General features: G+C 38.8%; 1 protein-coding gene across 1 annotated transcript in view; it reads right to left on the bottom strand.

The window, feature by feature from the left end:
• The window catches only part of nck2a (NCK adaptor protein 2a), a 42728-nt gene extending 20908 nt beyond the window's left edge, over positions 1-21820 (bottom strand). Inside the window, exon 1 of the mRNA XM_073474285.1 lies at positions 21585-21820. The gene's annotated coding sequence lies outside the window, so the exon portion shown is untranslated. The remainder of the gene's footprint in view (positions 1-21584) is intronic.
• Between the last annotated feature and the right edge of the window lie 4978 nt (positions 21821-26798).

Here is a 26798-nt window from a genome sequence, read left to right as displayed (position 1 = left end):
TAATTGTAAATTGCGGCCCTATATTTATCTTTAGTTTTTGCTCATCTAATGAATATATAATAACGATTCTAAGCAAATTAAGTGTTACAGGTTGAGTCATGTTGGCCTGAAGCAGAAATGTTGCATTTTCACACACTTCCAGGGAAAAATCCCTTAAATCTTAACTTGCCTCAATGGATGATGACAGAAAGGTGGAATTCCCTTCTTTCTTTAACCAGACCGTCCTTCCCCCAGCCTCTTTACAAGCAATTTTTCACATGTCACTTTCTTTTTCTGTCATTGCCTCTGCCCTCCTCTCCTCAGAAGAGACAACATTGTTGAGTGAGTCTCCATGACAACAGTCGATGGGTGGTCCCATTTTTACTGACATGGGCGTGCCCCAAAGAATCCGACGTTGAGCCCTTCACTCTTAGATTTTCGATATTTCTTTACAAAGGATCAGCGCTCATTCTACACAAAGGTGCATGTAGGCTCTGCACCCACAGCGTGGTGGTTTCAACAAAGGTCTTCCTTTCCCCCATTAAAGTCAGAGAGAAAAGCAGAGGATTAAAGAGGATAGAGAGCACAACATCTCCAGGAGTGTCCCAAGAAATGACATGGGAATATGTATTAACAACATATTTTGACAGCAGAATGATGGCATTACATTAGGGTATAATTGTGCATCACCACTGTTATTTAATCCCTGTATTACACATTATCTGTGCAGACAGATGGGAGGTATTGATTATTTTCTACCAAAGCATCAACCTTCATTCCATATTTTTGTCAGATATCACATTATGCGAATTGCTGTTTTAATTAGTATCTGTTTAGTTAAGGCACAGAGTACTGCATCAAGTTAATTTTAATATTATTCCATCATAATGACTTCACTGAAAGATGATAAACAACGTTGAATCCCTACTGCATTGATTTCTTTTTTCTCCTCAGCCATAAATAGCTGCCTTCAAACTTGGGTTGTTTTCTCTACTCCTTGATGCCCACTTTACCTCTTTCCATAACAGTGCAGCGCTTGTTCACTTTGCATAGCTCCCTGCACTCCAAACACATGATGAGTCGCCTCTTCTGAGCAGCTTGTTCTCTGTAAGGTCTACAACACACTCCTCTGTACAGAACCTCTCTGTGCTGCGAGCCATCATCTATCAGCATAGGTTTCCTCGTGTCCTTTTTATCGTTTTCCTTGCAGCTTTGGTTCATAAAGCGGGAAGGACTGTCTCTATTTTTAACTCTGTATGTGACAGTCTGGTATCCATGTCCCCTGGCAGAACAACAAAAGACAAGCACTGTAAAGAACAGCGGGGCAAATGTAGTGAACACGGCTTTGATGTACAATGCCAACCGTTTTCCTTCGACGGGAGCAGACGGAGAAAACCCTGAGGTGATGGTGTGTTTGTGTCTGACAGAGAGAGAGAGAAAGAGAGGAATAAAGTATCTGTGAAACACAGGTCACATCTAGGTCAAACAACAAAGATGTTGCCCTCACTATAAGCTATTGTTGTCAAACGAACCGTACTACACACTCTGTAAATTTGTATCTATTTTTCTAACCCCTCATCATAAAGCATGTCTCCAAGGACCTTCTCCCCAAGTATGTAAAGACTAAACTAGTTGTCACACAGAGCAGAAAAACTGCAGGCGATGACAACTTGGCTTTTGGAAAATTATGATGCAAATGTGCTTGAGGGCAGAACTAGTACCTGCCCTTCCCCCTGAACATACAATTGAATTTTCTTAAAAAATACTACAAACATGTTTGTGTATGCTGTTAATTATAGTTCTTAGACAGGGTCAGATAACTGCAATCAGTGCACAGATTTAGACAGTTTCTATTGTTTAAACTGTTTAAATGTGGTCAGAAAACAAGCTATAAAATCAACCTCAAAATATTTTTTGGTCGTAAACTGCATTTTGAAAATCAACCCAGCTGGGTGTTTTCTCTCTCACCAACAACACAGTTATTTTACTTCAACACTCACCTGAAGCAGGCCTGAGTTGAACAACAACAACCCGAAAAAAAAACAAAAAAGGCTGCAGGACGTTCAGAGAACAAGAGATGCTCTGTGCCATATCGAACATTTTGAGACTGGAGGCATAAAAAAAACCATTCCACACTGCAGTGTCTTATTTACTTGGAAACTTTACTTTGTTAAATATGAGCAGCAGAAAATCAAATAGACAAAATGCCCTGAGCAAGTCAAGCCCTGCATTTCAGCTTTCCTTACACCCACATAGTCAATATAGTCAATTAGCTAACCTGAGACAATCTAACAGAAGCACTTAGCAGTAAAAGGATACACTTGCTGTCGAAGTGTAAGGAGTGATCAGATATTATAAACATCCAGATGCTGTATGCTCTTCATGAATGAATGAATGATTCAGGCAAGTGAGGCATACTGACACTACACCCATTTTACATCTGCAAGCAGGGTTATGAATGAAAATACAGCACTGCTATCATGATTTCCACAGCATTTTCTTTTTTGGTTTGGATACAATTTTTAACTACATGCAAAAATCTCCACAGCTGTCCAAACCACTTCTGGTTGAATGTGACAACAGCTGCAGCTGTCAGGAAAATGTAATATGTAAATAAGGTAATTAATGTCAGTATCATTTCTTCTTCCTTTTGTTTGTTTTTCCAGAGGAGACAAGATCATGAAGTGGTCACATGAAATTAGCAACAGATAATTAGTTACAATATAAATAAACAATGTGCTAATTATGCATCTTGGCAATGAGACCCATGTTGCTCAGTCAGCTACACCACAGTGATAATCCTGGGACGAGGCAAAAATGGGGCTGGGTGCTGAACTAGACGATATTTTATTTGGCAAGGATATTTTTTGGCTTCTGAATGTTAAGACACGATTAAAAAATGCACTTAAGAAGTTTGACTTATGTTATTAAATAGGAAAAAGGGGCTTTATATTGGTACTAAAACTCAGGTTGATGTAATCTTTATAATCTTTAAAGTTGTCTAAATTTAGGAATGCAGCCATCCCCCTAAAAACCATCATATCCGATGAAGACCTGGTGGGCTTGAAAAATTTCCTGCAAACTGCTCTCAGATCTGAAAACTCCCTTTCCTGCTGCTATCGAATGGTTCCATGTCTGACCACATCCGACTGTAAAGAGTTCATTTTTGGTAGCAATTACACATATGTTACATACTGAACATGTCACCGTAGTACTGGTGGGGTTATACACGGTAAAACATTGCCAAAAAAAACTGACATGTTGCTAACTCGGTCTGACGCGTGAAATCAACTTCTTCTTCACCACTCTAAAAACAGTAGTTGCAAAGGGCAGCACAGTACAACTTCATGTGTTGGCTTGTAGAGCAGCAAAGATGAATTGATTTCTGGTGTGTAACGTTAAGCAGAGCTAACGGAGCTAACTGGGAAGTCGCAGGTTCCCGTTTCTAAATTACGTGGTATCGGATCAGTGCATAGACTCACGTACTTGCCGGTACTGATACCTGCATTTTTTCCGGCAGTATTGGCAGCATTTCTGATACTGGTATTGGAATCGGCGCAACTCTAGTTTGCAACAAACTCACACACCACGCAAAAGTAGAAAAAGATCATGTATTCATTCAGAGTTGTGTGGTTATAACACATACTTTGAGTCTGGAGTTCTCTGAAAGCATTCTGAAAGTTTGTATGAAGTCTGATATACAGTAGGGCAGATAAAACAGATAATGTATGAAGTTTTTACATGTACGATCATCTGAGTAAAATGTGTCAATATACATACTCACAATGAAGGAAAATCCTCATTGAAGTTAGTTCTGAGGCTGTTCTGTTAATAGCTTTCTAATAAATAAAAAATATAGCCACTTCTGAACAACCCATATCAATTTCAGGTTTTAATCAATAACTTCCTGTTAGTCCTGCCCACTCTTGTCTTGAACACCACCCACTTTAGGTTTAGGCCCCACACATTCAGACTACAGATTCAGATACAGATAATTTAGTTGGTATACAAATATAGATACAAATACAGATATTGGTGAACCTGCTCATCCCTTATACAAACAACAAATCACAAGCAAAAACTATCTTTGGTATCATTAAGCAAGTTACAGTGCTTTTTATTAGAGAAAGAGAGCAACTACATGGCCACAGGGTCAGATTCAACAAAACAACACTTTCTAATACACTCCTACATGCTGGACTGAGAGCATCTGATGACTAGTTTCCTGCCATCTATCTTATTATGCCTGGAAAAAGATTTAGTATGTCCCGCTCTACAGCATCCGGTGGCATTTTGCAGTGTGCAAACCAGCGGACTATTGTGGCTATTCTGACCCACAATCCTCTACACAACAACAACATGTCACATCAATTAAGCTGCCAAAGAGTACATACAGATGACAACTCATTATGTACTACAGACGCTAAGGACTGGAACAGATGTATGATCAAGAGGGTCAAAGTTCAAGGTGCAATTTTATGATTAGGCAGTATGTATGCATACTTGTAAGAGGCAGGTGATGTATGTACTAAAAGTAAAAAGAAAAAGCATGCCATTTGGAATGCAGCTCTAGTCTCCGGTCCACTGCAGGGAAGCATTTAACCCTGTGGTTAACCCTGTGTTTGTCAAAGTTTGAACTAGAGAGGCAACACTTTACTGAAGGAGTGAACATAACTTCTTAACATTTGGGAGTGTGGATTCCATGCAAAACAATCTAGGCCACACACACAAACAATATTCAACACATGAAAACACAGGGGTGATCTGTGAGCCAGTTAATGTTGTTTTGCTTCTGCTCCTGAAATGTTGTGCTGTTTACAACTCCCATCTAGGGATGCAAGAAGCAGCAGCAGCGTTGGTGTGTCTTTACTTTTAAATTGCCTTGTACTCCTACGAGCCTCCCATTACTGTTCTCTTCACAGCCCTGACAGCTACCTTTTTTTTACTAAATGATGGATCCTGCATTTTAGAGGAAAGCACATTGACCGCGCATAAAAAAAAAGAAGCCTGATTATATTTAAGGGTCAGTTAACTTAAACCACAAAAAACATTTTCCTGACTTTGCCTTTTGGCATGTAGCCATGCAGAAAGTTTTGGCTCCATTTCTTCAGGTTTGGAAATTTCTGTCACCACCAGAGCACAATGTAGGTAATGGAACACAATTTTATTAGCGGTGCTCACAGCAGTGAAAAATTACATTCAGCAGTGTCTCTTTCCAGAAACAATGCCCCAGTTAGTTTGGATAATCCCCAGACCTCGGTGTGGATCTTTTTTCGGAAACAAGTATATGCATGGATTAAAAAAAAGAGGACTGAACTAGGAAAAACAAAGCATTAGAGGGAAAAAAAAACCTTCCTTGAGGAATGGATTAAGGGGGTTTTACTCTCAATCATCCAACTCTACACTCATGCAGGTAATCCTATACATTACCGTGCATCTGTGAGGATGCCTGTAAGCAACAAATGGTAGGAAGAGATTTCTCTTAATGAGGTAACATGGGAGGGAAACTAAACAAGCTGCGTAGACTGTGTGCGATTGTGTTGTGGGCACAATTTGCATCTGCGAGTTAATTCACTGTGTGCTTTATTTGTGATAAGTATGCAGGCAGTACAACCACTGACGACCCTGTGCTGTGCGAAATAAACTCGTAATCACCCAATGGACTGCCAACTTCAATTTCATACTACCTCTTCTATGGGTAAGTTGTAAGAGAATATGTTGTAAAATGAGGTTAGCTCATGTGGAAACACGGTGCAGAAATAGTCTCTTAGCACCTTTTTTTCTTCTCTGTGTAACACAAACCACCGTTGACTTTATCCCAGCTTGAGCTTTACCTTCTCTTTGTACCTTCTGCTCCATCGGTCTTCTCTCTGCTCCTCCCTCAGCTATGGACCTGAATTATTCTCTTTGATCAGATGCTACCTTGAGGCTCCCAAGAGAGAACAGACTGATGTAGCGAGAGCAATGCAGAAAGGCTGGTGCAACGCAATGCAGACCTGTTGGACGACTTAAACCGCCATCGGCCCAGTACAGACGTGAATCATTTACTCGGGCGATTTACTGTGAGACAACTGTGGAGTGGACAGTCGCAGTGAATATTTCTATAGTCTGTGTTACAAACAAGAAAAGTCTTAAAGCGGATTATACAAACTAAATTGTGAAAATCGGTTCCTACTGAAGGTGATAACAATCCAGATATGCCAGAGTCACATATCTTTATCATGACTCTGAGGGCAGACACTCATTATATTTATCCTTTTTTCTTTTTTATCTCTATCTTCTGGAGAGCTTATACAAAACCTGTCTTGCAAAACTGTCTGAACACCATCAATCCAATTAGTGTCGATGGTAGGTGAAGAGCTGGGGAGGATAAATGCAAACAAAAGACTTAACTTGTGAATAAAATGCATATTGTTTACTAAAGGAAATCACATATGCTTGGTAAATTACATAACTCTTGTCCTATTGGAGTGGAGAAAAGAAAAACTAAAAAGGGGATTTTGCTTGTTTTTCTGATCAACAGTCCAAGAAATCAGTAGATTAATGGCAGGTTATAGAATGAAAAGCTGGCAAAGAGTGCAGCCGTTTGCTCGTGGTATTTTATTGTCATTAATTCTTCGTATTTCTTTTATTATAAAGAAGTCTAAATTTGAGCCAATCAGTGTAACACAGCTTCAGCAACTGTTGCAAAAGAGATCAGACAGTCTTGTTTTCCAGCAAATAGAGAAGGTGAGAATTTGTCAGATATTTTCAGGAAAGACAAACACTTTCTGGGACATTTTACCTTGCTGTTTATTTTCCATGAGTGACTGTCATTTTCCATGACTGATGGAAAACGGTCTAAATTTATCCAGGTCTTCCAGGACACATGGGAACTCTTTCTGAGGAGCACGAGCAGAGAGTTGTTACTGGTATCCTGCTTGTCTTTCTTGTGAATGTTTGTTTGTCTATGTTACATAACCTCGTGTGGATGTCAGAGTCACATGGGGAGACCAGAAGAGTATGCAGAAAACAGAAATGACATATGTAAAATCTACATGTCTCTTCTGTGTATACATGGACCACATACATGTCAGTTCTTGAAGCCATGTTTCAACATCAGCTGAGCAAGACAGGGAATGAGATCTCTGTGTGCCTCAACTCTTTCACAGCATCAAAACCGGCTTTGCCAAATCTCCAGAGAGACATTGACCTCTGTAACGACATTCAGCCAGTAGGAAGAAAGTTATGGGAATGAGTACAGGAAGCAACTACTTAACAAGAATGAAGGGAAGTTGTTATTCTTTAATTTCTATACTGCCCTCTCCACCGCTCACTGGAAGCATATCTCAGGAATGTCTGACTAGTTTGAAAGTTGATAGACAGAAATATAGTCATCACTGACAAATGAATCATTTCAGCCACCAATGTCTGCATGTAGAGTTGGGTATCCTTTATGATTTTTTTTCAGTAAGAAAAGAACCAAAAGGTGGTTAAAGGAATAGTTCAACTTTTTGGGAAGTATCATTATAGGCTTTTTTTGTTGAGAATTAGATGAGATGATCTAAATCACTCTAGTTCGCACGTGAATATGAAGCTACAGTCAGAAGAAAGCTGTTTAGCTTAGCTTAGCATAAAGACTGGAAACCTTTGTGCAAAGCTAACTAAATCTGTTCCCTAGTTCCTGTAGGCTCACCATTAAACATGTTATATCTCGTTATATCTCTGGCTAATCCTTAAAAAAAAAAAAAAAAGTTACGACAAGTTATTGTCTTATGTGTCATGTATCAGACAAAGTCTTAAATGGGCACAGTCACATCCTGGAGCTTTCACTGGTTGCTTCTCTAATTTCCTGGCAACCTCACAGCGATGACAGGACTCAGGGATCTTCTCATCCAACTATCAGCAAGAGATTTCCCACAATGTCTAACTTTAACTTGAAACTATAGTACTGAGCGTCTGTGCTCCAAATTGTATTTCTAAAGTCACATCTTAACCTGTATTTTATTTTTGGTCCGATTCTCTCTTGTTTTTAAATTATTACAATAAACACTGATTTCCTGTTTTGGTTTTAAAAAACGACATTGTATACTGTGGGTTTTTACTTTTTGGAGTTTTTACAGTGATAACAGCTGCAACTAGAAATAAAAACAACACTATGGGAGCAGTAAGACTTAACCAAAAACAGTTCAGTTGTGGGCCTGACAGCTAACAATGAGTTAAAACTTGCTATAGCTCTGTAAAGATGACGGAAGCTACAGATTCAGCTGGTAATCCTCTGTAGGTACATCACTACAAATGATCACTTTGAAACCATCACATTGTTTTCACATTGTCATTTGATGCATTGTTATTAAATAAAGTATTGATTATAGCTGCTTTAAGGTCCCACTTGTAGCATATTTTAAGACCTTTGTTTTTCTTCGGTTTCACCGAAAAATGTTGAATATTTGTCAGCAGTTTAGCCTCTAGTGTTAAATGCCAAAATTCAAACAGCGAGTACAAAACAAAGAATGTAACACCTGGCTAAGTGCTCCCTGCTATATGGACAAGAATTTTTCCTGACACTAAATCATTTCAACTACTAAAGGTTTCATTTTTGCACTTTAGCTGAGGGCCAAAAACATGATGTTATCTCCATGCCATCATGTTAATCTCTGTTCAGTGCTTCGACTGATCATTTAAACATTTAAATACTTCTTCTCTCCCTCTTAGCTCTATTGGTCCTATTATAGTTGCTTGACATTTTAAATGCACCCAAATGCCACTACAGTGATTTAGTGTGGCCTGAGCATAGGATGGCATTGCTTCTTCCCTGACATGCAGATGATATCACTCCTTCCACTGAACCGCTGCCACAAAAAACACTAAAGCACCACATTCAGCAGGCATCTGCCTGCAGCGCTCTGCCTGCTCCTGAGGAAGACCGAGGTCACGCTCAAACAACTGTGGTTCTGCCCAGCCAAAACAGCAGATAGCGTAAATAGATGCCCTGCAGCATATGCATGTGACTGTGTGTGTGTGTGAGAGAGCAGAAAAAAAAGGAGAGACTCCACAGGCGAAATGCTGTGTGTGTGCAGTCTTGAATTCTCAGGAGAACCCTGTGGCTCTCTGAGCTATACATCTCATAAATAAAGCAGGATTTCCTTCAGCTGCAGCCATGGGAGCGTGTGTGTGTGTGTGTGTGTGTGTGTGTGTGTGTGTGTGTGTGAGAAAATAAGAGAGAGAGAGGCACAAATGGATTACAGGAGGCCTATCATATTGCTCCATTCAGCAACTGAATCAACTCCGTAGCACGCAGCAGCACATTTCAGGTCAAATAAATAAAGACATACAATCTTTGTAGCCTATATGTTTAAAATTACATGAACTAGTGGTTCCAGTTTATTATCTGCCATGAAATATTTAAGGATATTTGGAGCAGAAATATCAAAATTGACCTCTTGTTTCCAAAACATTAATCTGACCTCATACAGATTTCATGAGACTGAATAATGGCCTTGATTACCTAAACTGCTGTTACATGACAAGCTTGTTGTTCTTTATATCTCTGTATAATTTCTATATGCTCGAGTCACTACAGTTCTTTTATACGCCACAAAGACATTTAGGATAAAAGTATCAAGAATCATTGTCATCCAGCTACTAGAACACAGTTGTAACCTAATTATTTCACAGGTCAAGGACATAAAACACAATTAGCGTGGTATAGAAATATGTGACAAGCCAACTGAGAATCAAAACATTACAGCAATGTGGCAGGAAATCCGAGTGCAAGGGAAGATTAAAAGGACAATTCAAGTGAATTGTGATGGAAAAAAACCCTCCTTCATTCTGTGGACCCCAAATGTGGGACACGACAGGTGAGAGTCATCAAATTTTTAACAGCCATTCATCTGGGGGACATCTGTGTAAATGTACAACAGATGCAGATAAGAGACAAAAAACGCTACTCCTCCTTTAGGGGGTGTACAGTCAGAAAACAGCCCTGCGTACAAAATATGGCTGCAATGAGGGGGGCGTGTTGCTTCAGGTACTGGTGAGAACATAGAATACGATCCAGGAAGTCCAGTTGTAGTAATAGATCCATGAGTTTGAAGGCTTATGAGGCAGCAAAACACTGCCCATCAATTTATAATAGTACGAGACAGCAATTTTACAACTCTGAAAAGTTATCACTGCAACAATTATTTTAGCTTTTGTCACCACCATGGTAAACAGTAAAAATACAGAACCTGGCCCTGCATTAACACTCCCGCTGTGTGGCCTCAGATCAGAAAATATTATCATCTAACAATATGTGACAGAAGGCCTGGCAGTTCAGAGCCCTCTGCACACTACAGTTGTCAGATATGTAGCTATTATCACTTGGCTGTTCTGGGTTGTGTCTTGTCTTGCTCATTGTGTAATTCTGACAACATTGTTCAGCTCCCCCATTGTAGAAGCAGCTGAGCTGGTGGCAGGTCTTCACTAGAGTTGAATTCCATCCATATAATCCCTCCCATAATGCATGTCCCAGCAACACTATTGATACGCCTTGAGAAGCTCTCACTTTCTTTTTCTTTGTGTGTAGTGTGGGCACTTTCCCTTAATAACAGAGATTTCTCAATCATCTTGCGAGAAATTACCTTTCCTAATCCTCTCTGCGGCCTTAAGTCAGATGAGTGATCAAGGTGTTTGCTCTCAGGGGGAGTGTAATAATGATTAAAAAAATACAACTTTTAATTTAAGATAAGAAAGTGGACGTCCAGTGCATGCTTACAGATCCCGTAGCCCAGAGGTGAACACACCAGAGATCTGAGAGTGTGCATTATTTTAAATCCAACAAATTGCAAAACAAGCTTATTTCACTCCAATCCATATCTGGTTGAAGGTGTGCTAATCAGGAAATCAGCAGCTGTGAAAACCTGCAGAGCCCTCACCACCAGTGACTGCACAGTCACAGATCCAATTTCAGATCACTTAAACTCATCAAGTCATAAAACCTCCCCAGAGTTTTATTCTGTTCGACACTTTAAAGCTTAAGATGCTACACATCTGCTGAATTCTTAACATGGGTGTTTAGGGCTGGGTATCAATCTTTGATTAAGGAATTAATCTCAACAGTATCAGTGAGCCAATAGGCATGCAGCATGCTTGCTGTCCAACAGTGCTCGTGATTGGCTGTCTTGAGGCATATAGGAAAAACACTAGGTTACACCCAGATACAGGGATCACCACATGTACGTGTAATGTAATCTTTTTTAAAAACAGATTTCATGAAATGGGTATCAAAAAAGTGTCATTCAGGAACCGGTGTCGAAGTCAAGGTATCGGTATCAAATCATTTTTAACGATACCCTATTGCTGTAACACCATCCTGCTGTGTCTGGATGAAAATTGAGAACTGGTTCAAGTTGAGAACCGATTCCAAATCGTCTGATCCATCAGAATCTCATGCCTCCAAGCTTATTAATTCCTTTAATTGAAGCCAGCATGCTTTTTTGGCAGTTTCTCGATGCAAAACTATGGTGTCGAATTTGTAGCTACACTTCTGGAAACTTGCAACAAGGAAATGTAATAGCGGAGAGGAAGAAATGGTCCAAGTCTTCATTTCACAAGAAAGACGACAACAGAGCTAGCTGTAATGTCTGCAAAATGATGCTGTGATCTTATGCATGCCGTTTTTGTACTGTTTCTACACTGTGTTCTCAGAGATTATAAAAGAGTTGTGCTGATGCTGAAATCCTGTGTAAATCCTACTGCTATCAATACAATCTTATCTATTCCCATCCCTACAGCTGTGTTGACCATGCAGCACAACATCAGTGGTATACGTTTAGTGTCATTAGTCTGGTCACCTGACCACAACAAGGACTCACCACTGTTCAGTTATTTAAATAAAGATTTTTTAAAAGGGAGCATGTGGAGGGTTTGGGTTCAATAGTACTTTTGAGTTTGGAGAATAGCAATCAAAACTTGTGACTACAATCTCAAACTGAAATGAGCAGCAGAGGATTAACAAATTTTTTTCAATAGCTATAAGCCCCTTACACTGGAGACACTGATTCAGAAATATTACAGTTAAAATACTGAAATATGAATGAAAGTTGAACTCGGGGATTCTAACTTCTGAAACTGATGCAACCTTGATAGAGCTGCTGACTGCAAAAACAGATGGTGCACTCATGGCTGTAGAGTGGTGCTGCTGAGCAATGTTTCTTTTTACTCACAAACTGTATTTGGACGAGTACACCAACTTCAACTATATTCATCAGATAACACTTAAAGTTTTAATTTTAGCTTATAATCAAGTTAGTTTCGGAATTAACGTTTATAAGAAGCAGCTGATATAACTTGCTGCCAGATATTAAGTCATTCATTTTGTGAAAGGGAGTGCCATGTAATTTTAGAAACAGCCACTAACAAACTGTACTGGATGGCTAGGGCTCCAAAACACTGGGGGTGGAACTGGGGTTATAGCTTGAAGCACCTACTTGCTATTCCTTATTGGTGAAGTTCATTGCTGGGGGTTGAGAAGCACAGCTGGAAACACGAGTCACTGAGGACCACATCAAAGTTAATAGCGCATGGGTAATTAGGTATTCCAAATTGGGAGTAAACAAGGGTAAGTAAAAATAATTAGACTTCATTAAAATCAAGCAGAGTAGAATTTGGCTAAAGCAACAAGGCTGTTGTAGAAATCGAGATAACGATAAATGTGTATGTGTATGTCTGCCTATCACAGTGTGTGGAACAATTCTTCATCGCTGATGAGGGCAGACCCTGAACAAATGTGAGTCATAGTGTTTACTAGAGTGTTGATGCCTTTCGGAGCATCCACAGGAATGGCGAGAGGTTGTTAATGAGTCTGAACCTCAGAGGGATCTGCGTAACGTAGGCTGTGATGCTCTGTGGGGAACTTGGAACGTGGATCATTCTGTGAAATACAGATAAGCAAAACCCTTGTGCTCCGGGTGAGATAACTCAATGTTTGTCTGCATACTGCTGGTTTGTGCATCAGGACCGCCAGAGGGGAGAACGTCCACTTAATTAAATCAATTAGAGCATGAAGGGCCTGTTGAAGCCTCCACTGAAAACAACATGATGAAATAAACTCCAACGATAGCTTAACTCTTTTCACGAGTCACAGAAACTGCAATGATGCATGAGCATCCTCTTTATTTCAACTTCAATGCATTGTTAGACAATGCAAGCCATCTACATAAGATCATTTGATTGTTAATAAATCAGGTAAATAAAGACTTGCTGGGCAGGTACATCAGGGGTACAGGTTATGTCTTCATCTGTTTCTTCAAATATTTTGGAGGGGGTACAACTAATTATTATTTTCATTTTGGTTGGGTGCACCAATGTTGATCTTAACAAACAGTTCAGTTCAGTTCAGTTCATTTTCTTGACCGCTTTGTCCGTGAGGGTCGCAGAGATGTTACCGCTTTATCCCCCCCTTTCGGGGGGGTTGCGGGGGTTAATGGGGCCAAATCCAGTTTTCTTATGGGTGGAGGCCAGGGTATATCCCTGGACAAGTCGCCAGCTCATCGCAGGGCCCTCTGACGGCAGAGGCTGCCACACAAGGTGCCAACTGCGCATCAGGAGCAATTTCAAGGTTCAGTATCTTGCTCAAGGATACTTCGGCATGTAGCTCAGTTCCGCCCAGGGGAGCTGGGATTTGAACCAGTGACTGGTCACTGGTCACCTGCTCTACCCACTGAGCTACAGCCGCCCCCTTTCATCATCAATTTTCATCAAATACAGTTTTCTTGTCCACCCCAATCGTTTACAGTGATATAATAATATCAATAAAGTTATCAATAATTCACCACATCCTGCATGTGTTTCACATTAAATGCATTGTAATGTGAAGTAACTGGCAGCAGAAGTTTAGACAATAACTTCTGCAGTTAACCAATATTACTCAGGATTTACTCTGTATGTTTTTTGACAATGGATTTAGACATTTGCTACACCTTTGGTCCAAATATCTGGAATCCATTTTATCAAGCGTTAACAAAGCTTTATAAAGGAGAGCGGCTCAGGAAACAAGGCCTGATGTTACATATTGTATTACAAACAAAACAAAGCTGGAGCACTGTCATGAGTACTCAGTGTTAGCAGGTGCCAGTGCTGTGTATCAGAATCTGTATCTTAGGAGAAATAGTTCAATCGGTGCATTCTTATTATTTTGTTGATACATTTGTTTGGGTTTTTTTTAGCCAATAACCATCTCTTAGAACAAAGTCTGTCACGTTGAAACTGCTTGCAAATCTTTCCATTTAAGAAGTTGGAAACTTCTTTCAAATTTTTGCTGTTTTTGCTTGGAAAATTAATCGACAGTCTAAACTGTTGATCAATTAATCTTCTCCTGATTTCTAATTTTCCTCAATCAGTGAGTTAATCATTTCAACTCTAATATTTTACAAGTGTGTGTATGTGTGTGTGTGTGTGTGCCTGCATTGGCATGTAGAGGCACATAAGGTCCTGAACTTTTGTCCAAAGTTTACACTCTCCTGCTAAGAAGTGTTGAGTTTCATTCCTCGCTTGGTCTCTCTTCATGGCCTTAAGTGCCAATTTTCTGCTATGTAACATGAACCACATACACACTGAAGGAAAGCGTGGGGGAGTTGCTGACCCTTGATTAAGATTTAACGAGCAGTTCTCGGTCAGTTTGTGAGTTTATGGTCACGTTTGTCTGTTGAGGTAGGAGGAGTCAAATTTACTAATCTAATCTCCACAGTGATCTCCCTGAAGACCTCAGGAGGTTTACAGTCCCCCGCGCCCTTAAATCTCTTTTGCATCACTCCATTAAATAAGAAACACTACCAGCAATGGAGATGAACTGAAAACAGAGCTCTCTGCAGGGATCTGTTGCCCTTTCTTCCTGCTTTTATAATAATATTCCACATTATTATGTTTCCTTAATCATCATGTTTCAAGTTCTTGGACTCCTTCACCTCTATGATTACCTTCAATGCCATCACAGGCCTGACATCATCATGCACCATCCACAGATTACAAAGTCCTCGGGTGTGGTTTATGGACCAAGTGAGTGTGAGGCTAAGATACTGTACCACCGTATTATAACCAGCTTTACTCACTCCGAGTGTCCTCCCAAACTCCTACTCCTTCATGCTCTCCCCCCCCAGTGTCCCAGAGCAGGATTAGGCCCGATGCCCAGTGGTGACACAAGGACACTGGAGCCAACAGGCTGTTAGTTCAGTTGTTGGGCATGAATTAGGAACTCAAGCCGGGTGGTGGAGGAGGGACGTGATGACAGAGATGAAGGACAAGGAGGAGAGAATGGACAAACTAAAGGAACAAAAGAGGAACGTTCAGGGGAGACAGCTGAAACTCTAAACTGCTGATAAGAAGCCGAAAATATAGTTGTGACTAAACTAAGGTGTAAATTACAGGCAAAAGAGACAGATGCTATATCACTATGACTAGACTATGGCCCGATACCATTTCCGATTTTTGCCCCAACCCCGTTTTACGGTTTTAAGATAGAAAAGCAAAATAGCTTGCAATTCATTCACAACTTCATGCAATCAAGCAAGTCATCAAATAAAAAATAAACACTGCTTCATTACCTGACCACTAGCGGTGCTTCATAGGCTAACATTAGCAACCCATGCTCCTGCCCTTAACAGTCTGCACTGATACTAGAGGACCAGTACAAAGTGTGGCAACCTCACTTTTTGAGCTAAATTTTGGGCATCATATGCCATCAAGGGGAGGAATACAACATTGAAATACGTCAAAATGCAGGCCTGTCATGCACAAATCAGCAAGAACAATGTAAGAGCGGCTAGCTAGCTAGTTGTCTACAGAGACATCAGTAAACTAGAAGTGATTGTTTAATGCTTGTTGAAAAATACCATATCACAATGAAACAACAGAGTTCTCATAACCTCGATTTTAGGCATGCCTCTGAAAATCCACCATTTAGAGGGCCATGCAGCACCAACAATTCACTCTACAGTTTTATCCCTACCTCTAGACATGAACGCAGGTGGTCACCATCTTACTTTAACATGTTAGCATGGAACACAAGCACATAGTGTAGCGGAGGCTGATGGAAACGTTGTTATTTTTTCAAAGTATTGGGCAAGTAAAAAATTTGACCCAATGACGGCATTAGAAGAAATGCCAGTCGATTCAATGATTTAACCTTATGATGGCACTCAAAGAAAAGCCAAAGGATTGTTTTGGGGCCTATCCACCATGTAGATGTTAAGATATTTTGCAGAATACTGCTGGTGGTGTTACAAGAAAAGTAATGGGGATCACCATAATGATTAGAATTCACCCTTGGGGACCATGAATATCTGTTCCAAATTTTATGGTAATCTATCCAACAGATGTCAACCTCATGATGGTGTTAGAGGAAAAGTCACCAGATTCAACAGTATTCATCTACTGGGGACATGAATCTCTGTACAAAATTTCACAGCAATCCATCCATGGAGCCTCACGTAGTTTGTAATCATAGCAATTAAGACACATTATTGTGCTGCAGCAACATGGGGGAGGAAAATGACTGATAACACAGGAAGTTGTATATAAATTCTAAAGACAGAGTACTAATGACTAAAACTATTAGGCTATTTTGCTGAAAGGACACATACTGTTTAATGGTCACTGTGTGCCTTCTGCTCAATAGCACAAATCCTCTTTCTCTTCATAGTTCATGGGTCACAGAGAGAAGATCTATTGTCATAACTGTATGTACTCTGAGTTTAATGGACGCCTATTCCCCAGATTACAGATAATTACAAGGACAATGGGATGACCTTTATCTCGCTACCAACATGATGCTCTTTGTGAGCGTGGCTCCACGTCTCCTGACCGGCCATCTGTGCCTGCACTTATTAATTCCTTCTCCTCTCCTAGAGAGATTAGGATTTCCTGAGGGAGGCAAATATTTCACTTTCCACAAAGCCAAAATACCAATTTTGACAGCGATCTGTATTCCCTGCATGGTTTTCCCTGCTGCATTGTAGCTTCCTGAAGGAATAATGGAGACGCTCAACGTGTAGGTTAACTTCAACTGTAAACCATTTCATCATATACACAGGAGAGGCAGATTGTCATAGATAAATAAAAAGTTGTGTTATTTTGTTTGGGCTGTCCAGATAGCAATGAAAAATATGCAGCTGAGGGCACAAACAGGATGAAGCAATACGACAGTGGACTAAAACTATGCTAAATCTAGAATGCCAGATTGTAATTAAGTGTTTTAAAGTGACATATAAATTAGAATTAGAATTCATTTTCCTGGAGAGACTCCATTTATTATGGGTCATTAAATGTAAGAGGATGATGCAATCAACTTTAATAAGGCAGATATTTCACCCGGTCTTGAAATTACTATTCTAAATTATTTAATTATCAATTACATTATTAAAGTATACATTTTTTATTTTTTAAATTATCAAAGACTGTTAAATGTATAATTATTATCACATATGCTAGACTCATAGTACCTTTTGAATACAGTATTAAGACCAGTCATGTTTTAGTAAAAATACACCATCAAGTTCAGATTACACAAGATAGTTTGAAAGAAAAAAAGAACACATCTCTTGTTACAACATGGTCTCTTTCCATCAACTCCTACTCATAACAGTAGAGGAACAAAACGCTGTGTAGGCACTGTGTGATTTTAATCACTTACAGTGTGTGAAGAGGAGCAGAGTAATTAGTCTCAGCTCATAACTGTGCAATCAAATATAGAGGAGGAGGAGGAAGGTGCTTATTATCTCGTCTGTGAAGGCGTGGCTCAAATGACAAGTCTGTGTGCTAAGCGTTTGACTTAAGAAGCCAACCCAAGAAAGAGAAAACATTCAGTTTGCAATGCAAGCGATGTAACCCAAACAAAAACACACCTCTCAACAAATGGGAAACAAACAGGAATGTGTATGAAATAGGGCTGCAACTACCAGTTATTGTCTTTGGCAATTAATATGATGATTATTTTCTTGAATAACTGATTAATTGTTTGGTCTGAAATGTCAGTTTTGTCTACAACACAAAGATTACTGTTTACTCTCATGGTGGAGTAAAGAAACCAGAAAATATTCATATTCAAGAAGTTGAAATAAGAGAATTTGGATTTTTTTTTCACCTTAAAAAATTACTCAAATAGTTTGTGGTTAATTTAAAAGCTGTGAACTAATAAACGAAACAATTAACTATTGCAGTTCAATTTGAAAAAAATGTTTTTTTTCCTCAACTTTGTCAAGTAAAACCAGGCCTGCAAAATCACCTTATTCATCTGCCCATATATGAGTCAAACTGGTAAAAATGTATCTGTAGTTTAAGAGCAAACACATCATAATAAGTAGACACGGCTGCCTTGAGTAACGACTCAACAAAGGACAGAGAAAGCCTGTCTTTTCTTGATCAACTTTCTAAGACACTACATTCAATGCAGGAGAATCAGGAAATATCATACGACTATATTTCATTTTCATGGAATGTGTTTCTATGTGGTTATCAGTCTAATAATAAAGTAATAAATACATCAAATGAATTGGAGCAATGAGAATGCCACTGCAAGTTAGATGTGGAAGTCAAGCATTACCACCTCTGTTTGTTCTTTTATCAGCCTGGATATGAAGTTAATCATTACATGTTCGCTGTTACAGTTACTCACACACACACTTACTGTAGACAATGTAAATAATGGCAATACATTTACCATTAACCCAGAGTATTGTTTGCCACTTTTCCACTTTTCCACTATGTCTTCAAATACATACCATAACCTGTACTTTAAACTCTGGTATTATAAAACTTGCTGGCTGGGATTTAACACCAACTTCCTGGAGGTTAACAGCTTTCATCTCTGCGAGGCGGACTCTATAGTCGAGTCTAAACCATCTCATTTGGACCAGGGGCACAGGTTCATCCTGCTAGCCTTCACATTACACTTTAACTTTAAGTGCTGCAACTAAAGATTATTTTTACTATTAATTCATCGGTCATTCACTTTCTCAGTAATAGTTTGGTCTGTAAAATATCAGAAAATAATTTTCATAAATTCCTATAGCCAAAAGTGATTTTAAAATGTCTTAATGTGTCCAACTAAGTCGAAAGCCACAAAATATTCAATTTACCATGCAGTGATTGAGAAGCAATAAATTCTTACAGTGGAAATGCTGGGACCAGAGTATATTTATTTTTATACATGGAAAACATGTAGATGATACCAATTAAACAATGATTCGTTGTGCCTTTCAACTTCAATCATCTGAGGGGATTTCACATAAGCTGTACTTCTAGGAGTCGACGCAGCCTGACAGAGAGTTTTGTTTTTGTAAGAAGTGTTGCCTGAATGACTAAATCCTTTTTACTTGTCTAATTTCACTTCAACAACAAGGAAATGATTCATGCTTTCATGTGTATTTGGCTTCCAGGAGTCTTAATATTTACAAGCAGCAGCCTAACTAGTAAATGGATGACAGCTCAACTTACATGAGACTTGAAGGGTATTGTGCCGAGTCTTGACCTCTTGAAAAAATACCTTACATAAGGTGAAACCCTATTGTCAAGCTAAATAAATACAGTGCAACAGCAGAGGTGCACTTACCCATTATTTCTATTACTGATTAGTCTACTGATGACTTTCTCAATCAATCTGGTAAATATTTGGTTACTAAAATGTAAAAAATAAATAAATAAATAAATAGCCAGCACATGTTTTTATCTGACTAACACTGAACAAACCACAGATACCCAGCTTACTATCATAGAGGACAAAGGAAACCAGCAAACTCTCATTTTTAAGAGCTGGAACGAGATAATTGCTTTTGAATTTTTGCTTTAAAATGACACCAACAATAATCGACAGCCTTAAACGTTGCTGATTAATTTCCTGCCAACTAATGAGGGTTTCACTGAACAGGTCTCAACATCAAATCTACTTTATCAGACAGTGGGAAAAAAATTTACTGATATATTTTAATTAAGCAAAAGTAGCAATACAGTAAAAAGAGTCAAAATAATCTGTCCTGCATTCAGATGTGTACCTAAAATTGGAATTGGGCAATATGACAGTAAACAGAAAATAGGGCTGAGCAATTAATCAAAATATGGAAAAGAGCACTATCCAAAGCACAGAAGCGTGCACTTTCTTTGATTAAGGCAAAATTTATTACGTGCGACCTCATCATTATTTTCATAGTTTTGCCAGCGAAAATGAAGAGATGAGAGTGACAAGAAAACATGGAGGAATATCAAATTGTAAATACAAAGCAGTAAGGATTAAGTTTGAATTTTTACATTTGTTTTTAGCTCAAGTGTTGTCTCGTGTGAGGCAGTTGCTTATGTTTGTATAAGTACGGGACAAAAATAATCAAATTTGATTATGTATGGTACAGTGTGGTTTGTTAATTAAACCATTTTTGAATTAAGTTTACTGAACAATGACTGTATTGTGATACATACAGTACCATAATATAAAAAATATACACAATGACAGAAGATTTTGGTTTAGCTTTTAGATGAAGGTAGAGGAGTAAAAGTACAATAATCCCCTCAGAAATATAGTGAAGTAGTTTTAGTCTGTTTTCAGTACTATTCTGAGTCACATTTTATTTACCTCAAGCGTTCGTCACTGTTGATGCAAGACAGGAAGTTTCTGTAATACAGGCCCAGCAGTCTATCACTGCACCTGCCTTCCACATACCTGTCATTGCTGAGCGAACCTTGTCCTACACACTGTTTTACTATTGTGTCCTTCACAGAGGGTGTGTCTGCAGAATAGGTGTGCCATGAAAGTACATCTGCTGCCTGCGTCTTCGTAACCTGAAGCACTACACTGCCTGAGACAAAAACACAAAAAAAAAAAAAAAAAACACCTTTCTCCCCATCTCTTCCATAAATAAGTATGAATTCATGGACAAAAACTTCTCCAGACAAGAAGGAAAAACAATGCAGCCCACCATCTATTGGGGCTGGTGTGAGGGATACACGCTGCAGTTACCATGAGGAGCCACTAGAAACATTGACAAGCTCGGCATGTGCCACCAGTCGCCAATCTATGGTGTTCTGGCAAATGTGGTTCATTGTGCAAGCTATTAGGTTTTTAACAGCAGCTCGGACACACGACACGCACTCTGCTATGAAACAAATGACTAAACGTGTTTTCAAAACAAGTAAAGAAAGCAGAGAAATGAAGGAAACAAGTCAAACAGAACAGATGTTTTGGAGAACAGAGGTGTCTACAGACCTTCGCTTACAGGCCTTTTTAAAGAAGTGGCCCAGTGTAAATAATGCGAAATTGTAAAGTGGATAAATTAAAACTCCCTTTTTTAGTTGTAAGGGTGAAAAATTAACCCACACAGAGTGTTTTATTTAATGCTAACCGGGACAAATGCGAGGCTTCACCGAGGCTCTAGCACAATGTCTAGTTAAAGCACATCTGAGTGGACAAAGAGCCAGCGTCTAATATACAAAGTGACACGAGCCAGATGCAATTTTTGTCCCAACTTTTACGACAGTTTGGCCGAAAAATTCCGTGTGGAAATAAAACAAAGAGAGACCTCAACACAGCGCCTGAGTGGAGCAAAGTAGCCCGTCCAACTGCACCAACTTACACAGTTCATTTGCGGCTCCAAGCTTACCTTAGTGTTCACTCCAGTGAGAATGGGCAAGCGGCGACACTCAGCACGCAAGAAAGAGCTCCTCCGTACCGAACAGTAAGTAACTAAGCCCGCGTAAAAGCGACAAAAATGACGCTTAAATCCACATATCCTTGGGTTTCACTATTTTTCTTTCCTTTAAAACATGGGCTGACCATGTACTGCTCGACCTATCCTCGCTTATTTTTCTGTCGCAGGCTGACTGACTCCACATCGATCACTCCTATCAAGCTAGCTAGTCCGGCTCAACAACCGACTTCCGTTATCAGATTTCAAAATAAAACGGCCTTTTGGTGGCAGCAGACAGTAGCTGTTTACTATCTTATACAAAAGATGTCACCGGTGTCACTTGTGTAAGCACAGTAGGCCCACACGTTATGCAGATAAAATACAAACACAACAACAATATAACAAAGTGCTTAACAAAGGAAAAACAAACTCAAAGTAAATCTGAACCACAATCAAATATGCAAATAAAGAAGTGTATGATGAAACTGAAATAAATAAAACACGTAGTGGAATTAGAAAAATAGTTTAGTAGTTTAGTTTGTGATCTAAAAGACATCACTGATTCTGCAAGAGCTGCCCCTTAAAATTATTTCATTACTTATTATATTGCTAGAGTATTATTACAGATGCATTCAAGAATAAACAGTATTTCACTGTTGCAGCTCGGAGCTAATTTGACTATTTAAAATATTAGTTAAGAACGCTTTTACAAATATTTAAATCTAGAAAAAAGAAACGCAAGCATAGATAATCAGTCTCACAATTACATACGTAAAAATGCACATATATAATACGAAAAGGGCTCTTTGTTGTGCTTTCCACAAAGAATGGGAGCATTCAATTTCACATAAAAGCTGTAATGACTGTAAATGTCTTTACTCACTTAACCTCTATTATTCTGTAATCATTATTATTATTGTAATATTGTATATTGTATATTTATTTTTGTATTGTATATTTTCCTTCAATATTTTAACCTTCTTCCTTTTACCCTTCTCATTAAGTCCCTCTCATTAATTTAGTTAATGAGGAGAAAAGAAACCTTAATTGTGGAGGAACATCATCTGATTTCCGGTGAAACCCTGCTCTCTTCTCCCAGCTTGATCGCTGGTCCCGTTGGTGACGTCACCAGTGCCGGGACCAGTGTAGGACAACGCCAGAGGAAAAGGGACTAACTCTGGGGGACTATGTCGCCCCTTGCCGATGACAATGGGATGTTTGCTGCTTTCTGTGTTCATTTTAATGAAAGAGATTTTTATCAGGAGTCTGGTGAACTCTTAAAGGTCACCCCGCCTCAGCAGCGTCTACCCATTCATGATTTCAACAGTGCTTAATACAGTGACACAACAAGTTCATTTACTGGCCACTGCCTCCGCAGTTTTTTCTACACTTGCAGAAAATAGAAAGAAATGTTGAGATTCAACTGAACAAACAATGGCACAAAAAAGATTTGCTATGTTAATAATTATTCAGGAACTAAATTGACCTCCCTGTGGCTGTTTTGTCAACTGCTCTTTTTCCAGTATTTTGGGACATCTGACTTACTTCATGACCGTGTGGCATGATCAGCCCACACAAAACAATCATATTTCCACTAGATGCCCTAGCCCCCATTATGAAATCATGAGACAATGCTCTAATAAGATAATATCAGCTTCCCAGGCAGGAAAATTAAAGAAGTGTCACCACCACAAAATGAAGTACAAACATAAGGGCATAGAACAGATAAGGGAAGTGAAGCAAGAATACTGAGTGTGTTGTTATGTAACGAAAATACAACTAACCAGCAGAGAGGAGTTATGTTAAACAGTATTGAGGGAAATTTAGCTCGAGTGGGGTCTGGCCTGGGTCCCTCCTTCTGCTCCATATTGGTCGGTGACAAGCCAGCTGAACACACTGTAGAATATCAGGGTATGATTAATAAGATCTATATGTGTCCTGAAAATATGTGTTGCATGATGGATGTTGGATAAACACTGACAGTGAGTCACCGGTTGCATGCGAACAGGTTATATTTAACAACATGGTAAAAATGAGTCAGGTTTTTTTTTTTTCAGTATTACGAGTGTTGACAGATGAAGTGAATCATAAAGCAGAGCTGATTGAATGTTGACTTGGAGGAGGGCAAGATTTTTCTTTTTTGTTCCAGGTCTAGCTTGTATTCTGTTTTTGTTGGTTTTTAGATATCTTACATTTTCATGTTATTATTGTTTCAAGTCTGTCATAAACTGTAATCTCAAATTACATAACTGTATCAATAAATTGTCATTTTTTACAATTATTTATTATTTTATTTGTTTTGTTTGTGTTTATAATAAACACCATTAACATATGGTCCATCTATTGTTAATGAAACTGTAGTTAATAGTTATATCCCTGTTAACATACAATAAAATGCTTTATAAACCACATATTAAGGAATCATTTAATGTAAATTTTTAACTGATGTCTGTAAGCCTTTGTAAATAGTTAATAAATACCATGTATGTCATCTATAAACATCATTTGGATATAAAGTTATAAAGTTGTGACTAATGTTCATAAAGCTTTAGAATTGATTAATAAGTGGTTTATTAAGCATTTGCTTGTTTGTTAACAGTCAAATAATTAATAACTAAAGTTTAATTGACTATAAATTCATCATTTAATAATGATGGTTATTATAAAGTGTTACCTCTGTTTTTGCAAATTAGTCTTTATCATGATGTTTAAGTTTTTAAATCAGATACATAAAGTAACAAGTCAGTAAAGATGAACGTTGTGTTAAAAAACGTGGAAAGGAGCCTCCCACAAATGTCTTTGACTTAATGTATTGACTAATTCCCCACTGTTTTTCATGACGCAAAAAAAACATAAAATAAAAAGATTTGAGAGTGCACCTGAAGTTAAACTGTAAACCAGAGGATTGCATCATGTCTCTATTACCTGACCTACATTACTTACTGTAACTGCCTCGTCACCCACTGCACACCTGTTAAATGAGTCTAAACAAATCTAAACAAAACATACAGCTCTTGTACCAACAACCTCCCATTGTACTAACTATTTCCCTCATGTGCAATATTCATCAACTGAACTGTTCAGTCAGGACAGGTAGACTGATGCAAATTCATTTATTTGTTCCTTGTTCCACAGCGCCTCCACATGTCCGATCTTTATTCCTACACTTGAAAGGCGATGATGAACTGTACTCATCTGAGCTTTTCAACAAAACATGTTCATTGATTTTCAAGAACGCAACAACAATCAAAAAACAACAACAAACAAACGAAAATAAAAAAAAATCATCTCTGCTCACAGAGACATATAGACATCTATACAGGAAAGAGACTGAGGCGTTACATCATTTATTGTTCTGTGAAATAAATTATCTTTAAATTGTAGCATGCACCTTAAGTAATATAGAGAAGCATGTTTTAGTGCGACCTCATGCCACTGTGGTTTAGGTGACACTTTGTCTGTAATCCAACTTTGATGTATACACTTCCATGCACAGAATTGTAGCATTTTATAAATATTTATTTTCTATTTATCAGTAATGAAGCTGTTTGATATAAGTGGCATGCATAATGGAGCACTCTCTAGATTAATGGCTGACTCCCTGCCCAATGATATGCCAAAACCTTTCCTGCAAGACCACAGGCAATGGGCAAGACTATATCTCTATTTTGCACTTAAGACAAAGAGAAGGGGAGACAGCATCAAACGTGTGGCACTGGGAAGGAGATGTACAAGTTATGTGTAAAATCTTGATCTTTTATTCTATTACAGACGCTTCAGGTCTATAGGTCAATATCTACATTATGCTCCTGTTCCCATGTTTTTCTCAAGTGAACGGTGCCCGCATCTCATCTGAGGTTTCTGGATGTGAAACTGAAAATAAAAGGTCAAACACTCAAAGTCCACTGTGCAGATATTTGGCTCTTGAGGTGTGGAGTTTCCCATCACAAGGGGGCAGATCATGCCTAACAGAAAAGCTAAACGGCGTCTTCATCTTCATTTGTGCACGTCACACATACTTGGCATTACTATAGTGTCCGGATGCTAAAATAACAAACCTACCAGTGAACTGATCCACACCCAACTCCATAAACTCATCCAACATGGACAATGACTTTCATATAACATAACAAATCAATTTGATTAGGAGCTGATTAGAGGAATAATTGCAAGTGCATGATTTCCTGTTCAAGATCCACATTTTAAGTTAAACTTGTTATGATCACAGCTGACTCCAGTATAACAGGAAAGAGTTAATTCGGATGTTTATACTACCACACAGTTGGTATTATTAGATTATATTTTTGAATTTCATTAAACATAACAGTGTAAGGCAGTGTGTGGTCATGGACTTAGAGGCAACATTGCATAATAACATTCAAAGCTGCTGTTAAAGTGTAAAATTATTGCAATGTATAGTCTTTCATACCCCTCCTCTCTTCAGCCCAGGGAGAGCTTGACTTATTAATCAAGGCTTGTCAACACTTTATCTGCTGCTGCTATAACCAGGATGTCTTCCATTTTAGATCCACGCCCCTCATATTCTCACCAGCCGCACAAAATCATCCCACTGAGTGACGGCTGAGAGCCCTGCAGCTGAGCACAGCTATAGTTACAACGCTGATGAAACTAGATGTTTATTTTGGCGTCTTTTAAGTCCACCTGATTGGAGGTGATGATGTACGTGATGAGCCGGTGGCTCCTGTACTATGTTTGCTATTCTGTGGCCTCCAGACACAGTGGAACATGAATCACATAAAATGGAGAGGACGTGTATGATGAAATATATCTATATGTGTTTTTTATTTTTATTTTGGTGGAGCTGTGTCATGCATGCTATCTCCAAACCATCCTTCAGTGTTGACGTTATGTCAAAGACGTCTATGTATTGTGTTAAAGAGACTTCTACTGAAGTTAGCATGCTAACCAGCTAGCCCCGGGCCTGAAAACCTTTTCATCCGGGATCCAAAGCTCCTTTGCTAGCAGTGTAAACGCCAACACTCCCCTGGTAGTATGTCTAGCTATAGATACAGTCATGGATGTGTGAAAAGACAACATGTCAGCAGCAGTTAGCAGTTATTCTAGTGATATGCTGCCCCCCAATTGTTGGGAGTATGAATTTAAGGTGGCCAATTCTTACGTATTGCACCTTTAAGTACACCTGGAAAAAACAAATACAGTCTAATG

The sequence above is a fragment of the Pagrus major genome, chromosome 9 (assembly GCF_040436345.1).
Source record: "Pagrus major chromosome 9, Pma_NU_1.0".
NCBI lineage: Eukaryota > Metazoa > Chordata > Actinopteri > Spariformes > Sparidae > Pagrus > Pagrus major.
The sequence above is the reverse complement of the archived record's forward strand: the minus strand, read 5'-3'. Positions and strand labels throughout refer to the sequence as shown.